General features: G+C 40.4%; 1 long non-coding RNA gene across 1 annotated transcript; it reads right to left on the bottom strand.

Annotated features, from left to right (window-relative positions):
* Nucleotides 1-8,690: 8,690 nt before the first annotated feature.
* LOC306646256 lies at nt 8,691-13,611 on the bottom strand. The gene is made up of 3 exons (XR_013759831.1): nt 13,575-13,611; nt 10,628-10,783; nt 8,691-9,588 (listed from the first exon to the last, which is right to left on the bottom strand). It is a non-coding gene; the product is annotated as an uncharacterized lncRNA (long non-coding RNA).
* Nucleotides 13,612-15,797: the final 2,186 nt, after the last annotated feature.

The raw sequence follows: 15,797 nt of genomic DNA, 5'->3' as shown, positions 1-15,797 counted from the left end.
AAAAAAAGGGGCCAGGGACAAGATATAGTCCCCAAGGCCATGTCCCCAGAAGTTTGCTGCATTGAGTCTTCAACAAATGAGACTTTGGGGGATATTCCAGATCCAAACTGCAAAACCCAGGCTGAGGCCATCAGTCCTTCCTTGTGTGCATGCTCTTAGTATTTCCTAGCTCTAGGACTCGGTTTCCTCGTCTGTAAAAGAGGTCAATCACAGGATCCACATGATAGGTTTATAGTGAAATACTGAAGGGAATATGTTCAACTTTCATGAACAGTCTGTGGAAAACACTCAACAATGGTATCTAGTGTTCACCTCATGGTACAGTTTTCTTATCTAATTTACATGCCTATGTGAAAAACAGGCATGTAATAAAGTGTCTGTGGAATAATGGGATATAATAATAATGGAATAATAATCACAGATTATTAAATGGGATTTGACTGATTTTGGAGGGCCAGGACTATATCTTATTTAGTTTTTTTTTTTTTTTTTTTTTAATTTCTAGAGGATGTTATAGACCCAGAGTTTGTGTTTAGTGAATGAAAATACTAGAAGAAAGAAATCAGTAAGTTATATTAGGCAAGAAATTAAGACAAAGATTTTGTTTATGGTGCTATCTCATATTCTGGGGCCTAGAGGTAGAAGAGGATCTGTTTATGATAGATGCAAGTAAATATTCTGCATGTTTCCAAAGATATGATTACAAAAAATACCTATTGAAGTGTGTTCAGTAATCCTGTTCTCCCTTTGTATCTGTGGCTATGACAAGTGGCTTGGAATATTCTTCCTTGTCAGCCTTTGTAGTGACAGGTTCAAGGAGAATTTGTCCTTATCTTGGGGGAGATTTCAGTTGACCAGTGAAATGGAAGATACCTATAAAAGATGGTTAAAGATCCAGCACTAGCTGATATGAGCAGGAAAAGGCCTTAGAGCAAATTGATAATATTGCAAAGAAAATGGAAAATTGTATGTGTGCATGCACACACACTGAGAATAGTTTTATACATCTCAAATCACACTTGTGTCGATTTGGTTATAGACTCATCTCAATTCCTGACACAAAGGGAGAGGAACCTGGTAGTTGGCACTTTATATTTGCTAGAAGGGGTTTAGATTCGATACGATGGATTTAAATTAGTCGTAAAGAAATGTCTTTTGAGGCCGTCTTGAGCTGCAACCTTCTTCCTGGGTTATAGAGAAGGGTCTAGTGATAGCCTCTACCTGAATTTATGTTTTAAATACAAAAGATTTGCTATCATAAGGTCATGGTTAATGAATTTCTTGGAGAGTTTTAGCCAGTTAAAATATGAACAGAACACAACTGCAAATTAGTTCCACAAAGGCCCTCATTTATTATAGTATTTGCAAAGGCAAAAAAAAGAGAAAAAAGGGCCCCAATTGCCCCCATTTTTCAAAAGATTAACAGTGGGATAAGACAATTTTAGACTACTTAAGATTAAGTATTAGTAATGTTATAATTAAAATAATATTGAATTTCTCCAAAAGGCTCAAATAATAACTCTCTCCCAACCTCCAGTTAAGCTATCTAGCCTCCCCTGACTGGAACAGAGAACTCTGTCTCCAGGAGGCCACCCGGACATGGGGTCTGCAGCCTCTGACGATCAGGGTCATGCCTGTTGTCCCAGCCTCTACTTAAGACAGAAGCGCTGTTGGCTGGCAGCTCACCTGCATGCTTAAGCTTTGTTTCTCTAGTTTTTCTCTCAGTACAGCATTCTTTCTTTCATTAGCCACAACTCTGAATAACCAAAGGCACATGGAGGAGGTTCAGTACATGCCACCCAGGCCAGAGGCACATGGCTACTTTGCTTTTCAGTTGGAACCCAGATCCTCCTCAACACTTCCGGCCATTGTCTAGATTTCTCAAAGAGGAAGCAGGAGGGAACCTCAGGTCAAGCCAACTGTAGAAAATGCATGGGTCCCTGACCATTGCTATGCCAGAGGACTGTCATCCTGGGTTTAGTTACAGATTCATGCATTGAAGCCATCAGCCCTGAGTTCCTACTTTGCTCTAACTTTGATTCAGCTGCTGGAGACACAAATGTGCACAAAGATCCAGTCCCTTCCGAAGAGGAGCAAAAGGTCAGAGTGTGCAAAACGGACATGTACAAAAGTGTCTGTGGAATAATGGGATTCATAATAATGGTATAATAATCATGGAGGGATGTGACAGGGCAGTTCCACAATGCTCTCCAAATGGCAGCTCACCTTAGGCAAGTTGCCATCCTGTCCTCTCTGGGATTTGATGTCTTTTCTAGTTTGCAGAGTAATTCTTTTCTGGAGTTTGCCTATCATTAATTCATTCATTCGAGAAACACCGTACTCCTACCAAGTGTCAGGCACCTTCAGAGTTTTCAGGAATATGAATATGAACTCCTCTTCACGGGCAGTCTGTCTCTAGACAAGTAGAAAGACTCTAAGAATCCAGCGTACCTTTATTTTTATTCCTTTATTGATATGTGGTGCTGAGAATCGAACCCAGTGCTTCACACATGCTAGGCAAGTGCTCTGCCACTAAGCCACAACCCCAGCCCAAGAAAGACTTAAGAATCTAGCGTACAACCACACCACTAAGGGTATGGACGTCTGAGAGGGGCCTGTGGCACCATCTTGAAAGATTTTGCAGCAAGTGATTGACTTGCTGTGTTTGGAGTCTAGAATTAGAGACTTGTTCCATTTGCTCAGTGGGGACTCACTGGGAGAGTGGGGGGAAGCAAGGGGTGTCACTTCGGATCACTTCCAGTTGAATAATGTGCCTGATGTTCTAGGAGGCAGCATGTGTGGTTGGAGATAGAATTTCAAAATTGGTGTTTTCTAAAAATGGTGTGATGTGTGGTAGGTACAGTTAGCAGAACCTGTGCTTGCTTCTGGCATTTTTATCTGTGATGATTTTGCAAATCTGGGGCATAGGTTCAGGAAAGATTTGTCCTCGTCATGACGTGCCGACATCACGAAAGTGACTCACTGGGATAAACTCTGAGATGGGCTATACCTGGCCTCTACCTTCTGGGGTTCTGTCACCGCTGTGACCAAGAGACTTGACAAGAATAATTTTAAAGGAGGAAAAGGTTTTTTAGTGCTCACATTTCAGAGATCACAGTCCGTCGATGACCAACTCCATTCTTTGGGGCCTGAGGGGAGGCAGAACATCGTGGTAGAAGAGGGTGGCAGACGAAAGCAGCTCAGAACATGACTCCAGGAACCAGAGAGAGTGCTCTGCTCACCAAGGACAAAATCTATACCCCAAAGGCATGCCCCCCAATGACCCACCTCCTCTAGCCACACCCCACCTGCCTATAGTTACCAACCAGTTGACCCCTATCAGGAAATGATTAGGTCAAAACTCTGATAACCCTATCATTTCACCTCTAAACTTTCTTGCACTGTCTCACACATGAGCTTTAGGGAGACACCTCATTTAAACCATAACACACACCTACCACTTCACTTGGGGCAAGCCTCTTTCTAGTCTACCACTTCTTTATTTTTAGAAGAAAAATAGAAAAGAAAAGAGTAGTAAAATAGAAAAGAGAGTAAAACCCACCTCACAGGGTTGTGTTTGAGGGTCAAATAAAACGATGCAGTTTCTTTATCCATTCATCAATTGAGGGGCATCTAGGTTGGTTCCACAATCTGGCTATTGTGAATTGAGCAGCTATGAACATTGATGTGACACATAATGGGGGTGGGAAGGGGACAAGAATGGAGGAAGGAAGGACTCTATAGAGGGATAAGAGGGGTGGGAGGGTTGGGGGGGAAATAACAGAATGAATCAAAAACTATTACCCTAGGTAAATGTATGATTACATAAATGGTATGTGTCTACTTCATGTATAAACAGAGAAACAAGATGTATCCCATTTGTTTACAATAAAAATGAATTTAAAAAAATATTAAAATAAAATGATGCAGGTTACATAGGATTTTCTAGGAGTCCTGGAGGATTGGAATAAAAGTGCCGTATTAGAAAGAAAATTTAAGAAAAGGATTTTGTTTTTGTGTAAGAAGAAAGGCAATTATATATTTATTTTTAATCATTTGCTCCCTAGTTTGAAAGTCCATCCTACAATCTTCTGTCTTGTTCCATTGGTCATTCTATTTATTTGTTCATCGTTTTAGCTACTAGAGGTTTATAGCACCCTTAGGACTTAATAGAACAAATCCATCTGGATATTCTCCTTTTTTGAATATTCTTACACATTTGTTTTCTCAGGTAAACTTTAGAATCATTTGTTTTCAAGTTTCTAAAATATTTACCTGGAAATTTTGATTGATAGTGGTATAATTTTCATATTTAGGGATAAGTGACGTTGTTTATCTTCCCATTCAAGAGCATTACTCCCCTCCATAAATTCCTGTATTCTTTTCTATACCTTAGCACAATTTGATGGTTTTCACCTTATAGGTCTCATACATATTTGTTGGGTGTATTCACTCACATGAATGTGAGAGCTGCTTTTGTATTGTATTTTCTTGGTGAATTAGACTTCTGTTCTTTGTGTATAAGAAATATACTGATTTCTGCATTGATTTTTAATTGATTACTTTGTTATTATTTTCAAAGTTTTTAGCTGATTTTCTTGTGTTTTTGAGGAATGCAGTGACGATATCTGTGAATAATGGTAAATGGGACTTCTCATTTAGAGTGCCAATGGCACTTATTTGACTTTTTAGTTATTTAGCATGCTTAGCATTATACTATTTGGAACTTTAAGTTAGAATGCTTATGTTTTGCCATGCAGCAGGATACCAGCTATTGGTTTTGTGTGTGTTTGTGTGTGTGTGTATGTGTGTGTGTGTGTGTGTGTGTGTATATACTGAATTTTACTGAATTTTTTTGCAGGTTTGAATTTCTTTTTTTATTTATCTTTTTTATTTTTTCATTTTTACAGACTGCATTTTGATTCATTGTACAAAAATGGGGCACATCTTTTTGTTTCTATGGTTGTGCATGATGTAGACTCACACCATTTGTGTAATCACACATGTACATAGGGTAATGATGTCTGTCTTATTTCACCATCTTTCATGCCCCTCTTCCCCATATCATTTTCCTCTACATAATCCAAAGTTCCTCCATTCTTCTCTTACCCCCACCCCACCCCATTATGTATCATCATCCACATATCAGGGAAAACATTCAGTCTTTAGTTTTGTGGGATTGACTTATTTCATTTAGCATGATATTCTCCAATTCCATCCATTTATCTGCAAATACCATAATATTATTCTTCTTTATGACTGAATAATATTCCATTGTATATATATACCACAGTTTCTTTATCCATTCATCTGTCGAAGGGCATTAGGTTGGTTGTACAATCTAGCTATTGTGAATTGAGCTGCTGTAAACATTTGATGTGGCTGTGTTACTGTAGTGTGCTGATTTTAAATTCTTTGGGTATAAACCCAGGAGTGGGATAACTGGGTCAAAAGGTGGGTCCGTTCCAAGTTTTCTGAGGAATCTCCACACTGCTTTCCAGAGTGGCTGCACCAATATGCAACTCCACCAACAATGTATGATGTACCTTTTTCCCCACATCTATGCCAATACCTATTATTGCTTGTGTTCTTGATAATAGCCATTCTAATTAGAGTAAGATGAAATCTTAGGGTTGCATTTCTCTGATTACTAGAGATGTTGAACACTTTTTTATATATTTGTTAATCACCTATATATCTTCTTCTGTAAAGTGTCTGTCCAGTTTATTGGCCCATTTATTGACTGGGTTCTTTGTATTTTTGGTGTAAAGTTTTATTTAAAAATTTTTAAATTTAAATTCGAATTTTTAAAGATCAGAATGCTATGCTTTTTGGAAACCTGTAAGAATATCACATGGTTTTCCCCTTTCTCCCATTAATATGAAAAATATATTACTAGGCTATTCTGTTTTTGATTAACTTTTAAAGTACTCTTAGAATCCATTGCTAATATGATGTTTAGACTTCTCATAGATATTTAAGAATATTATAATTTAAAAAATTACCATGGGCAAGTTTGAGGATCAGCACTATGCCAGTACCTACTAAAGAATTGTGTTCCTTCATTCCTTCTTTTCCGCTATGTCCTAAATAGCATGTGAGGTTTGATTTCAAAATAACTTACCCCTGAAACAATTTAACATGACTCCTTTCTTGAGGGATAGTTTCTTTCTGACAATTTACTCAATTTTGATCTGTGGAGATAGGAGAAAGTGAATTATTTTTGGCTTCTCTTATCAAAGGAAGTTGTCAATGACCACTTCTGTCACTAACTGAACCTTGGAATTGGCTTTTCTGAGAAGTGAGTTCTTTTCTTATGAAAGGACCCCAGGGGCATCTGCAGGCCGGTTAGCTGCCTCTGTGTGGAGGCCGGGAGTCAGTGGTGTAACTCCAGGCCTGGGTCATTCTGTGCACTCAGAGAGACTTCACTGCATCCCCCAGGATGCCCTGCCCTTGGGTATGTAAAACCTGTATGCTTTCAAATGCCTCCTGAACCTCTCCAGATGAAAATCCCACAGACCCAAGCCTGCCCTGTCCACTTACTCTCTAAACCTCCTCCTGCCTTCAAGCCAACTAATGCCAGTTTCACCTACTCCATTTCCCAGGCCAGGAATCAGAACTCTGTCCTGCCCTGTTCCTTCATGTTCACCTGTCCCACTCAATGTGTGGATGAAGGCTGGGACTCAACCTTCTCAATAACACCCCCCCCCCCTTTTTTTTTTAATGTTGGTGCTGGGGACTGAACCCAGGGCCTTGTGCATGCTAGGCAAGCGCTCTACCAACTGAGCTATGTCCCCAGCCCTCAGTACCACTTCTTTAATCTCTGCCAGTTACTGCCACCTTTGTTCAGGTCCTTATCATGTCACTTCATGTGACACTGCCTTTCTGTCAGTCCCTGGGTGTGCGCATTCCCCAGACCTCCTCCGACCTTTCTACCGGAACAAACTTATTAAGAATGATTTTGATTTTGATCCAAGTACTATATATAGTTAAAAATATCAAATACGATGTCTGTAGTCACTGGTCTGAATTTTCTTCAACTGAAAAAGAATAAGGCACTGAAAACTTTTCTTAGGTGCATTTGACACAAAAATTCATTGACCTAAACTTAAAATCTCTTTGCAAAAATTCTGTGAGTATGGGGTACTGCCCCACATCATGATGTAAGTATGATATTCTCTTTTAAAAATTAGGAAATATTCAAATTCTGAAATCCATTGGTTCTGAAGATACAAGATTGTGGGTTGTAGGCCTGTAGAATGAATGCTCAGTCCTCATGCTGCTTCTCAATAACAACTCTTTACACTCTTTTTTTTTCCCTAGTTTTTCGAAATCATGCTTATTTTCATATTTTAAGATAATATGCTTCTCTTCATGTATCTTGATTTATCACTTTTGAACATTTAAGTAAATTGACTTCCTATTATAAATAATGAGGATTTGACTCATATCACCCCCAACTATATTAGTTTGCTAGGGCTATCATAACAAAACATCACAGGCTGGTTGGGTTAAACAGCAGAAATTTATTTCCTTACAGTTCTGGAGACTGGAAGTCCAAGATGGAGGTGTTGCAGGATTGGTTTCATTTTGAGGCTTCTCCCTGGCTTGTAGAAGCCATCTTCTTATGATCCCTTTAAATGATCTTCCCCTGTGCATGACTCTATTTCCTGTTCTTATAAGGATACCTGGCCATTTTGGATTAGGATCTAACCTCCTGACCCCCATTTAACCTTAGTCACCTCTTTTTTTTTTTTTTTTTTGTCGTGCATGGGGATTGAATCCAGGGCCTTATGCATGCAGGGCAGGCACTTTACCAACTGAACTAGATCCCCAGCCCCTTAATCACCTCTTTAAAGACTGTATCTCCAAATTCAGTCATATTCTGAAGCCCAAGGGGTTATGACTTCAACTTATGAATTTTGTACATGATTCAGTCCATAACACCAACTATACCTTGCCTTATTCAGTATATATACTTATCATTTTTCTTTAGTTTATTCAGTAAAGTTACATGTCTAGTAAATTATCTTTGTAGCAGAAGAGAGTGGGGTACTATAATTGTTATATCCTTTCTTGCATTTTACAATATAAGATTTTAAAATATTTTTTCTGGAGTTAATAATTATTGCTCTTTTTCATTGATAACTTTCAGTATATCTATCCTTAATTTTTTCTCAAATGCTTCCTCAGATGTCAGAGTACTGATATGATATTTCAGAGAGTTAAAGGTATGTATAAAATAAAACCAAAACAATCCAAGAACATCCATTAGTTTTGCTTGTCTGTTTCTCTTGAAGTGGTAATTCTCTGAATGTGCTGTACAACTGTCCTTCCTCTTGTGGATCCCTCTTTTTTGGACTCCTGTGTCTCCTTTTTGTTTTCTCTTTCTCATTTTCTACCTCATTTTTTCTAGATCACATCTGCAGTAGCTTTCTTAGAAAAGACATAACATATAAATTATTATGTTCCTTGTATGTATGAAAGTACCTTTATTTAATATTCACACGATTGATAGTTTGGGAATGTAATTCCAGGTTAAGAACAATTTCTCCTCAGATGTTTGCAGCATGGTCTGCCTATGTCTTCTCCGCTTTCATGTGATCTTTCTGTGTTTATGTACTGTCTGAGAGTCTGTGAATCCCTTACTTTATCCTTGAGATCCTTAAATTTTACAACAACGTACCTTGTAGTAAATTCTTTAATCATTATGCTGGGCTGTTGGTAGAACCCACATTTGTTGTCTTATTTTTTCAGTTTTTAAGATTTACTTAAAGCTTTCTTTGGGTTTTCTGTGTTCTCTTGCTGTAACTCCTATTATTCACATGTTGGACCTTCTGGTATGATTTTCTAATTTTCTGTTTTTCATCTCTCTTTAATAAGTTTATTCAGCCCCACAAACTGTGTCTGTTTCCTCTGAGTACCTATTTTTTGTTGCTTTTGTTCTTTCTCATGTTAAAATTTCTTATAAAATTTGGTGCTTGAGATAAGTTCATATTTAAGAATCAGATACCAAAGTGCTTCGTGAGCAGATTGAATGCTCTGGTACAAGGATTAAGCTTGTTGATGTTCTCGCTTTAGTTAAGATAAAGAGAAGTCCTCAAATGTCAGAATGTAGAGTTATTTTCCCTTGAAATATTCAGTTTCTCAAAAGTAGAGTTGCTCATCTCTTGTCTGGGGTTTATTGCTCACTCTCACTGTCATGGGGGAAGAATGTGTTTGGAGAGGGTGGAGGAGCTGGGACCAGGAAATGAAGTTTTCAGAATAGAGAATGTTTAGTTTTCCATCTTTTGTCATCCTTGTATTAACTTCTGAGCCTCCTCCAAGTTTGAGGTCTTCAATCCTGAAACTCTTGACTTCAGTTCATCTAGACATTCAAACCCCTAGAAGCATAATCATATGGCATGCAGGTTTCCAGGGACTCCTGCTTCTCATATCTTTACCTGCAGATTCCTTTTTGGTCACCTCCTTTGGACTGCCAACTCTGTTACCACTTCTGTGAAAATTTTCTATTCTTCCAAAACTGTTGATATTCTTTAGTTTGCTGATGTCTCTGTGACACAGTTTGCACATTTTAAAACCTTTTACCTACAAGTATAAAAAGGAAAGAGAGATGAACACATGTGCTGTAACCTTTAAGCTGGGCATGGTGGGGCATACCTGTAATCCTAGTAGCTCCAGAGACTGAGGCAGGAGGATCACAAGTTCAAAGCAGCCTCAGAGACTTAGTGATGCCCTAAGTAACTTAGGGAGACACTGTCTCAATAAATAAATAAATAAATAAATAAATGGGCTGGGGATGTGACTCAGTGGTTAAATGCCTCTTGGTTCAATCCCTGGTGCCTCCCCCGCCCCCCCCCCCCCTGCAAAAAATAAGGACTAAGTTGGGATTTTTTGCAGAATAATGATCTTTCTAGAGGGTGCTAAGCAAAGTGGCACAGATTTTCAACTTAGAATGTAGGCCTTACGTAGACACAGAACTCTGACTTCTCCCATACCTGCTTTCCCACTTGCAGAACTTGATTGAAATGTGTGACTTTTTGGTAACTCTGGGTAGCCTTCACAGTAGAGTTCAGGTTTCTTCAATGACAACCCTATCTAGATTCCTCCCTTGCAATCTGTACCCTTTCTTTCCTTCCCTGTGTCCACAAATGCCTTTCTTGGTGGTGCTTTATCACACTATGCTTCGGTTCTACTCAACTGCCTTCTTACTTTTGGGGGAAGCGTCCTGAGGACTGAGATTAGCTTATCTGACTCTTCACCCCCAGTTTTCTGTCTGATACATCATAGGAGTTCAATAATATTTGTTGAGTGAATGATAACAAAGATACTATACGCCTCCTCCTTAGGAGGTCACTCCTAGGTGGGCCTTGGGATGAAGATTGGTGTGCAGGTGATTTGAGAAACAGCTCCTAGTAGAATCTAGTAAGGGAGTGAAGAAGTAGGCTAGGGATGGAGAAGAAGCCAGGCAAGGGTGTAATTTTAGGCCAAGTCAGCAGCTTCAGCCTAATCTTATAGGGAATCTATGAGGTGTACATTATCCCTCAGATTTTGTCCAAACTTGGGGCAAGACTTTTCATGAGCTGTGACAGGCTAAGATCTCTCCTGGAATAGACTAACCAGTTACCCTTTGTTGATCCAGGACTATCCCAGTTCTGGCACAAAAAGTCCTGTGTCCCAGGAAATCCTTCAGTCTTGGGCTTGTGAGGACATTTGGGAATCTGAACAGGCACGTCCAGCCTTGCACGTTTGCAGGAAAGGGCTCCAGGAGCTCAAGGAAGTCCTAGAAAGAAAGAAATAGTTGAACCCATAAGAGGCTGTAGTGGAAAGAGTAGTGGTTAAGATGTCCATGTCCTAAACCTTGGAATCTGTGAGCACTTTACCTTAATGGCAAAAAGGACTTTACAGATGTGTTGGAAATAAGGTTCTTGAGATGGAGAGATTGATTTGGATTATCCAGGTGGGTCCAATACAATCACATGCATCCTTCTCAGTGAAAGAGGAAGCAGTGAAGTCCAAGGACAAGCGATGATGGAAACAGACATCAGAGTGAATCATTGCTGGCTTTGAAGATGTTGGGAGCTCAGGAGCTAAGGAACCTAGGCAGCTGCTAGAGTTTGGAAAAGGCATGGAAATGGACTCTCCCCAAAGCCTCCAGAAGGACTGCAGCTCTTCCGGCACCTTGATTTAGTTCCATGAGACTCACTGTAGACTTCTGACTTCCAGAACTGTAGGACGATAGATTTGTATTGTTTTTTAAGCCACTAGATTTGTGGCATTTTGTTACAAAAGGAATACCACTAATACAAAGGTAACAGTTCATATAAAGCCGGGAGAGAGGAACTAAGCAACAGTAATAGGGGGTCTGGGGGTGTATCCCTACAACACCTGCTCCCTCTCAATCAGACAATGCAATCTGAGAGCTAAAGCTTTAAAATCCATAGTCAAAAAATTAGGTAACTATCAAATCAGGAAAGTGTTACATAGCGATTAAGCCAAGAGATCTGTAATCTGAAGCACATTGGTTAAACGTTGGCTTTGGCACATTTTAGCTCTAAGATCTTGCTGTCTTACTCAAAACTCTCTGAATCCCAGCACATCATCTGGAAAATGGGGATGATAATGGGAATTAAGAGCTGTACTGAGGATGAAATGAATATGTTTATAAAGTACCTGGCATACAGTAAAATCTCCTTACAATTATTACTGGTAGCACAGTAGGATCCCATCTCTATTCAACTGTTACATTCTAAAGATAGTGTAAGCTGTTGATGGGAATGTAAATTAGTACAGCCAACATTGAAATAAATATAGAGATTCCTCAAAATCTAAAAATAGAACCAACATGTGATCCAACTGTACCAAGAGAATTAACATCAGCATGCTTTAGGAATACATGCATGCCTATGTTTATAGCAGTACAATTCACAATAGCCAAGCGATGGAACCAGCCTAGGTATGTGTCAACAGATAAATGCATAAAGAGGATGGGGTATTTACACATAGTGGAGTTTTAGTGGAGTTTTATTCAGCCATAAAGAGGAATGAAATTATATTATTTGCAGGAAAATGGAACTGGAGAGTATCATGTTAATGAAAATAAGCCAGACTGAGAAAGTCAGGGGTCATATGTTCTTTTTCATATGTGCAAGCTAAAAGAAAAAAAAAAGACATCATGAAAGTACAAGGGGAATCCTTAGGGTAGCGGGAGTCAGGGGGATCAAAGAGAGGAGATATTACGGGGTAATATTGACCAAATTGTATTATATGAACATAGGAATGTGCTACAATGCTACAAACCCACTATTTTGTACAATGAATATGCATCAATAAAAAAGAACATAACTAAGAAACAATAAAGACTCTATCGTGAAAATTAAGCTCGTACCCATGAGGGATTAAATTTTAACTTTCTCAGGAAGCATGACATTCATGCCCACACCTTATAAATAGACGTACCCATGAGCATTTACTCATCACAATGGTAATTACATAGTACTGAGTTCGAAAGCAAAGCACAATGTTATAGAGGGAGAGAATTGCTGAATGGTAGAATGATGCCTTTTGTGTTATGGCATATTTAGCATTGCTTTTGTCTGTGGTTTGTTGACTTGAACGTTGGTGTTCATCTTCATCTGAATGTGCTCTCTTCCTGAGATCTCTGGTAAACCCAAGAAAGTCATTCATTGTCCTTCTGCCTTCTCAAGGTTATCTGCAGGGTATTTTCCCAGTTTTTTGATAGGCTAAGCAGTTCTAATTGGAGGAGATTTAATAAACAACCATTAGGTTGCTAACAGCAGTGTCAGGCCTGGTCTAACTAGTAACTTTCTAATAATTGATGTAGGTTAGCTGTAAGTATAAAGCCACTTAGTGTCCCATTTCAGCTCCAGCCAGATCCAGATATGGCCCTGCAGACCCTTTCTGTTCTCCAGGTGGCTGCTATCCAGACAGGAGATTACTTGGGGTCTTTTATGGCTTCCATCTGAGAGCAGCAGCTGAAACTCAAATCAGCAAATGTGAAAGAACTTCTCCTCCAGGAGACAGGAGCCACCGAGTGTGCCCAGGGTAGGAAGTGACATGTCTGTGTGCTGCTCTGGGCTTCCCCTCTCCCTCCCAGGTCACACAACTCAGAGCTGCAGACGTCTAGGAGGGCCATCTCCTACATTCCAGGGATGCTCCTGGCTTGGGCTGAACTTCTTTTAAGCTTGGTGTCTTTTCCCCCTGAGTGCAATGGTAGGAGAGAGAGGCAGGAAGCCAGGGGAGGGGAGGAAGTCCCTGGCGCAGCTGCCTGGTGCTTTGCTGAGGAAGGGGGTGGGTGTGGGAGAGCTTGCCTTACGCCAAGGCCCCGCCAGCTCCTGGAAATGCTGCCTGGTTTTTTTTTTTTTTTTTTTTAAATCCTCCCAGAGGAGGACCAGTTAAACAAAAACAAAAGACATCAATCAAACCTTATGGGGTTATTTTAAGGCCAAAGGGAAAGTATCTGGATGGAAAAAGGGGTGGGTAGCAGTGGAAATTCGACCCACCTCCCTGTCTCCCAGAGCCCTGGGTTGCAGTCCCTGGTGTCCCCTACTCACCCTCTCCCCACCTCGGTCCAGCTGCCCTGGAGCCTGGCCCCGCCCACCTTCCTCGCCACAAGAGCTGCCCCATCTGTGCCTTGCCCTGGGCGGGGCCTCTTGAGGATAGAGCTCTGTTTGTCTCTGCTGTGTGTTGAACTTGGCAGGTGCAGGGGGATCTCGCTCCAAGTCAAACTACCACCTTTCAGAAGGGAGGCTGGGCCTGGAATCCTCGGCTGGGGATGGGCCCTGGGTCCAACCACTGACCGTTGGAAGTATTATGCTTCTCCATCACTCCCACCAGGCCTACCGCCGGGCATGACTGGAAAAGAAAGAACTGGGCTGTGCATAGTAGGAGCGAGGTTAGCTTTACCACCAGAGGCCCCAGAGATCCTCAGAGAGTCAGTCGACTGTTGCTTTGGACAAATGAGTGATTGCTGGCTGTGCTAATGTCACCTCGGTGCCTACCTGAGGGTGCACAGCCAGCTGGAGAATGCGGTCTTGGATCCCAGGAACCAGCCCTCCCACCAGAAGGTCTGGAAAGACAGCGAACATGTTCAAGACATTTTCTCCCAATCCCGTTGCTTCTCCCCAGATGACATGGAATCTGTTGCTCCCAGAGAGAGCTTGCCCTCCAGGGTTCACAGAGGGCAGTCCGTCTACAAGACTAGAGAGCCAGAGAGTCCTCCAGCATCGATTTCTCTCTTGTCCACCCCACTTGTGTTAATGACTCCCGGATAGAGAGAGAGCCCAGATGCCAGCCCCACTACGCCTGGCTGTGCAACCTGGGGAAGTGACTTGACCTCCCTGTGCCATCGTTATCTCCTCTATGCAATAGGAATATTGTCTATAGCATAAAGGTAAAAGTTCAAGGAGAGTTTGGAAAAGTGCTTGCATGGCTGGTATTTTAACCATTCCTGTTCAGAGGACACAGTATTTTCACACTTAGTTGGTTTTCACTTTAGCTTCCTAACAATCTCATGAGGGAGACAGTAATTACCTTTGGTTTTGAAGTTTGAAGGGCTTTGCTAATGGAATTGATGGCATGGGAGCTCCATCCGGGGACTGGGAAGACAACCGCAGCAGTTTAGTACCCATGTTGGGTATATTTTCTCTTTGGTGAAACCAAGAGCTCCAGGGGAGGTTAACAAGGCTGCACATTTTCCAAGACCCTTTAAGGCTACCACGGATGAGTCATCTAGTTCAGGAAAAATGACTCCTCCTCTCTACCAGTGCTCTCTGGTGGAGATGGAACGTGAGCCACATAGGTAATTTCAACTTATCTTATAGTTACATTGAAAAAAGTTTTAAAGAGGCAAAATTAATTTTAATAATAAATATTTTAACTCCCATACATTAAGATATTACCACTTTAACATGTAACCAATATAAAATTATTGAGATACTTTATATCCTTTTTGCCATACCAAGTCTTTGAACTCCAGTATGTATTTCACACTTACAGCACATCTCAATTCCAATGGGGGAAAAAAAAATCATTGGAAATTCTTGAAATGTATTCCAGTTTCACAAACCTTGTAGTTGCCAGAATAGATTCACATACTCCAATGGTTCCAAATATACTTAAAAGACTTTCCAGTAATGGAATCGAGTGTCAGCTTTTAAATACAAACTTCAATTAACTAAAATTAAATAAAATCTGTACTTCAGTTCCTCAGTCACACTGGCAACAGGTCAAGGTCTTAACAGCTGTGTGATAGCTCGTGGCTGTCAGAGAGGACAGTGCAGAAGGTGTATCAGCTGGGCCATTTCTTCTTCTCTTCTATTTTCATGTTTAGAATTCTCTTCAGTAACTGTGCCTGTGCAGGAATTTTTAAGGTCACTCCCTATTTTACAAATGTTTGTTTAAAACTAGACAATCTACTCTGTCTACTTACTTGGTTGCACTGTAGGACGGAGCAAGAGGTGACCTTCTCTACTCGGCAAACAGATCAAGCAGTAGACTCTGACATAATGACTGAGCATCAGTCCATATATTAAATAATTTAAAATTTAACTTCTGTCCCCTTTTTATTTGTATAAAATAAACAGACTATCTAAGAAGCTCTTCCTATCCCCTTAGAACACTCTGGTCTCTTACACCTTTCTCTGGGCTAGGGCGCAACCTATGGTTCCTAACATCCAGTGAGTAAGCAGTGGCTATTATGGACCACCTTCCCTCTCTGTTTTTAAGTTTTGAGAAATACATTCATTAATTGAATTTTGTATTCAGACTTTTCATTA

This window comes from Sciurus vulgaris (genome assembly GCF_902686455.1).
Source record: "Sciurus vulgaris genome assembly, chromosome: 16".
In the NCBI taxonomy this organism is placed as follows: domain Eukaryota; kingdom Metazoa; phylum Chordata; class Mammalia; order Rodentia; family Sciuridae; genus Sciurus; species Sciurus vulgaris.
The sequence above is the reverse complement of the archived record's forward strand: the minus strand, read 5'-3'. Positions and strand labels throughout refer to the sequence as shown.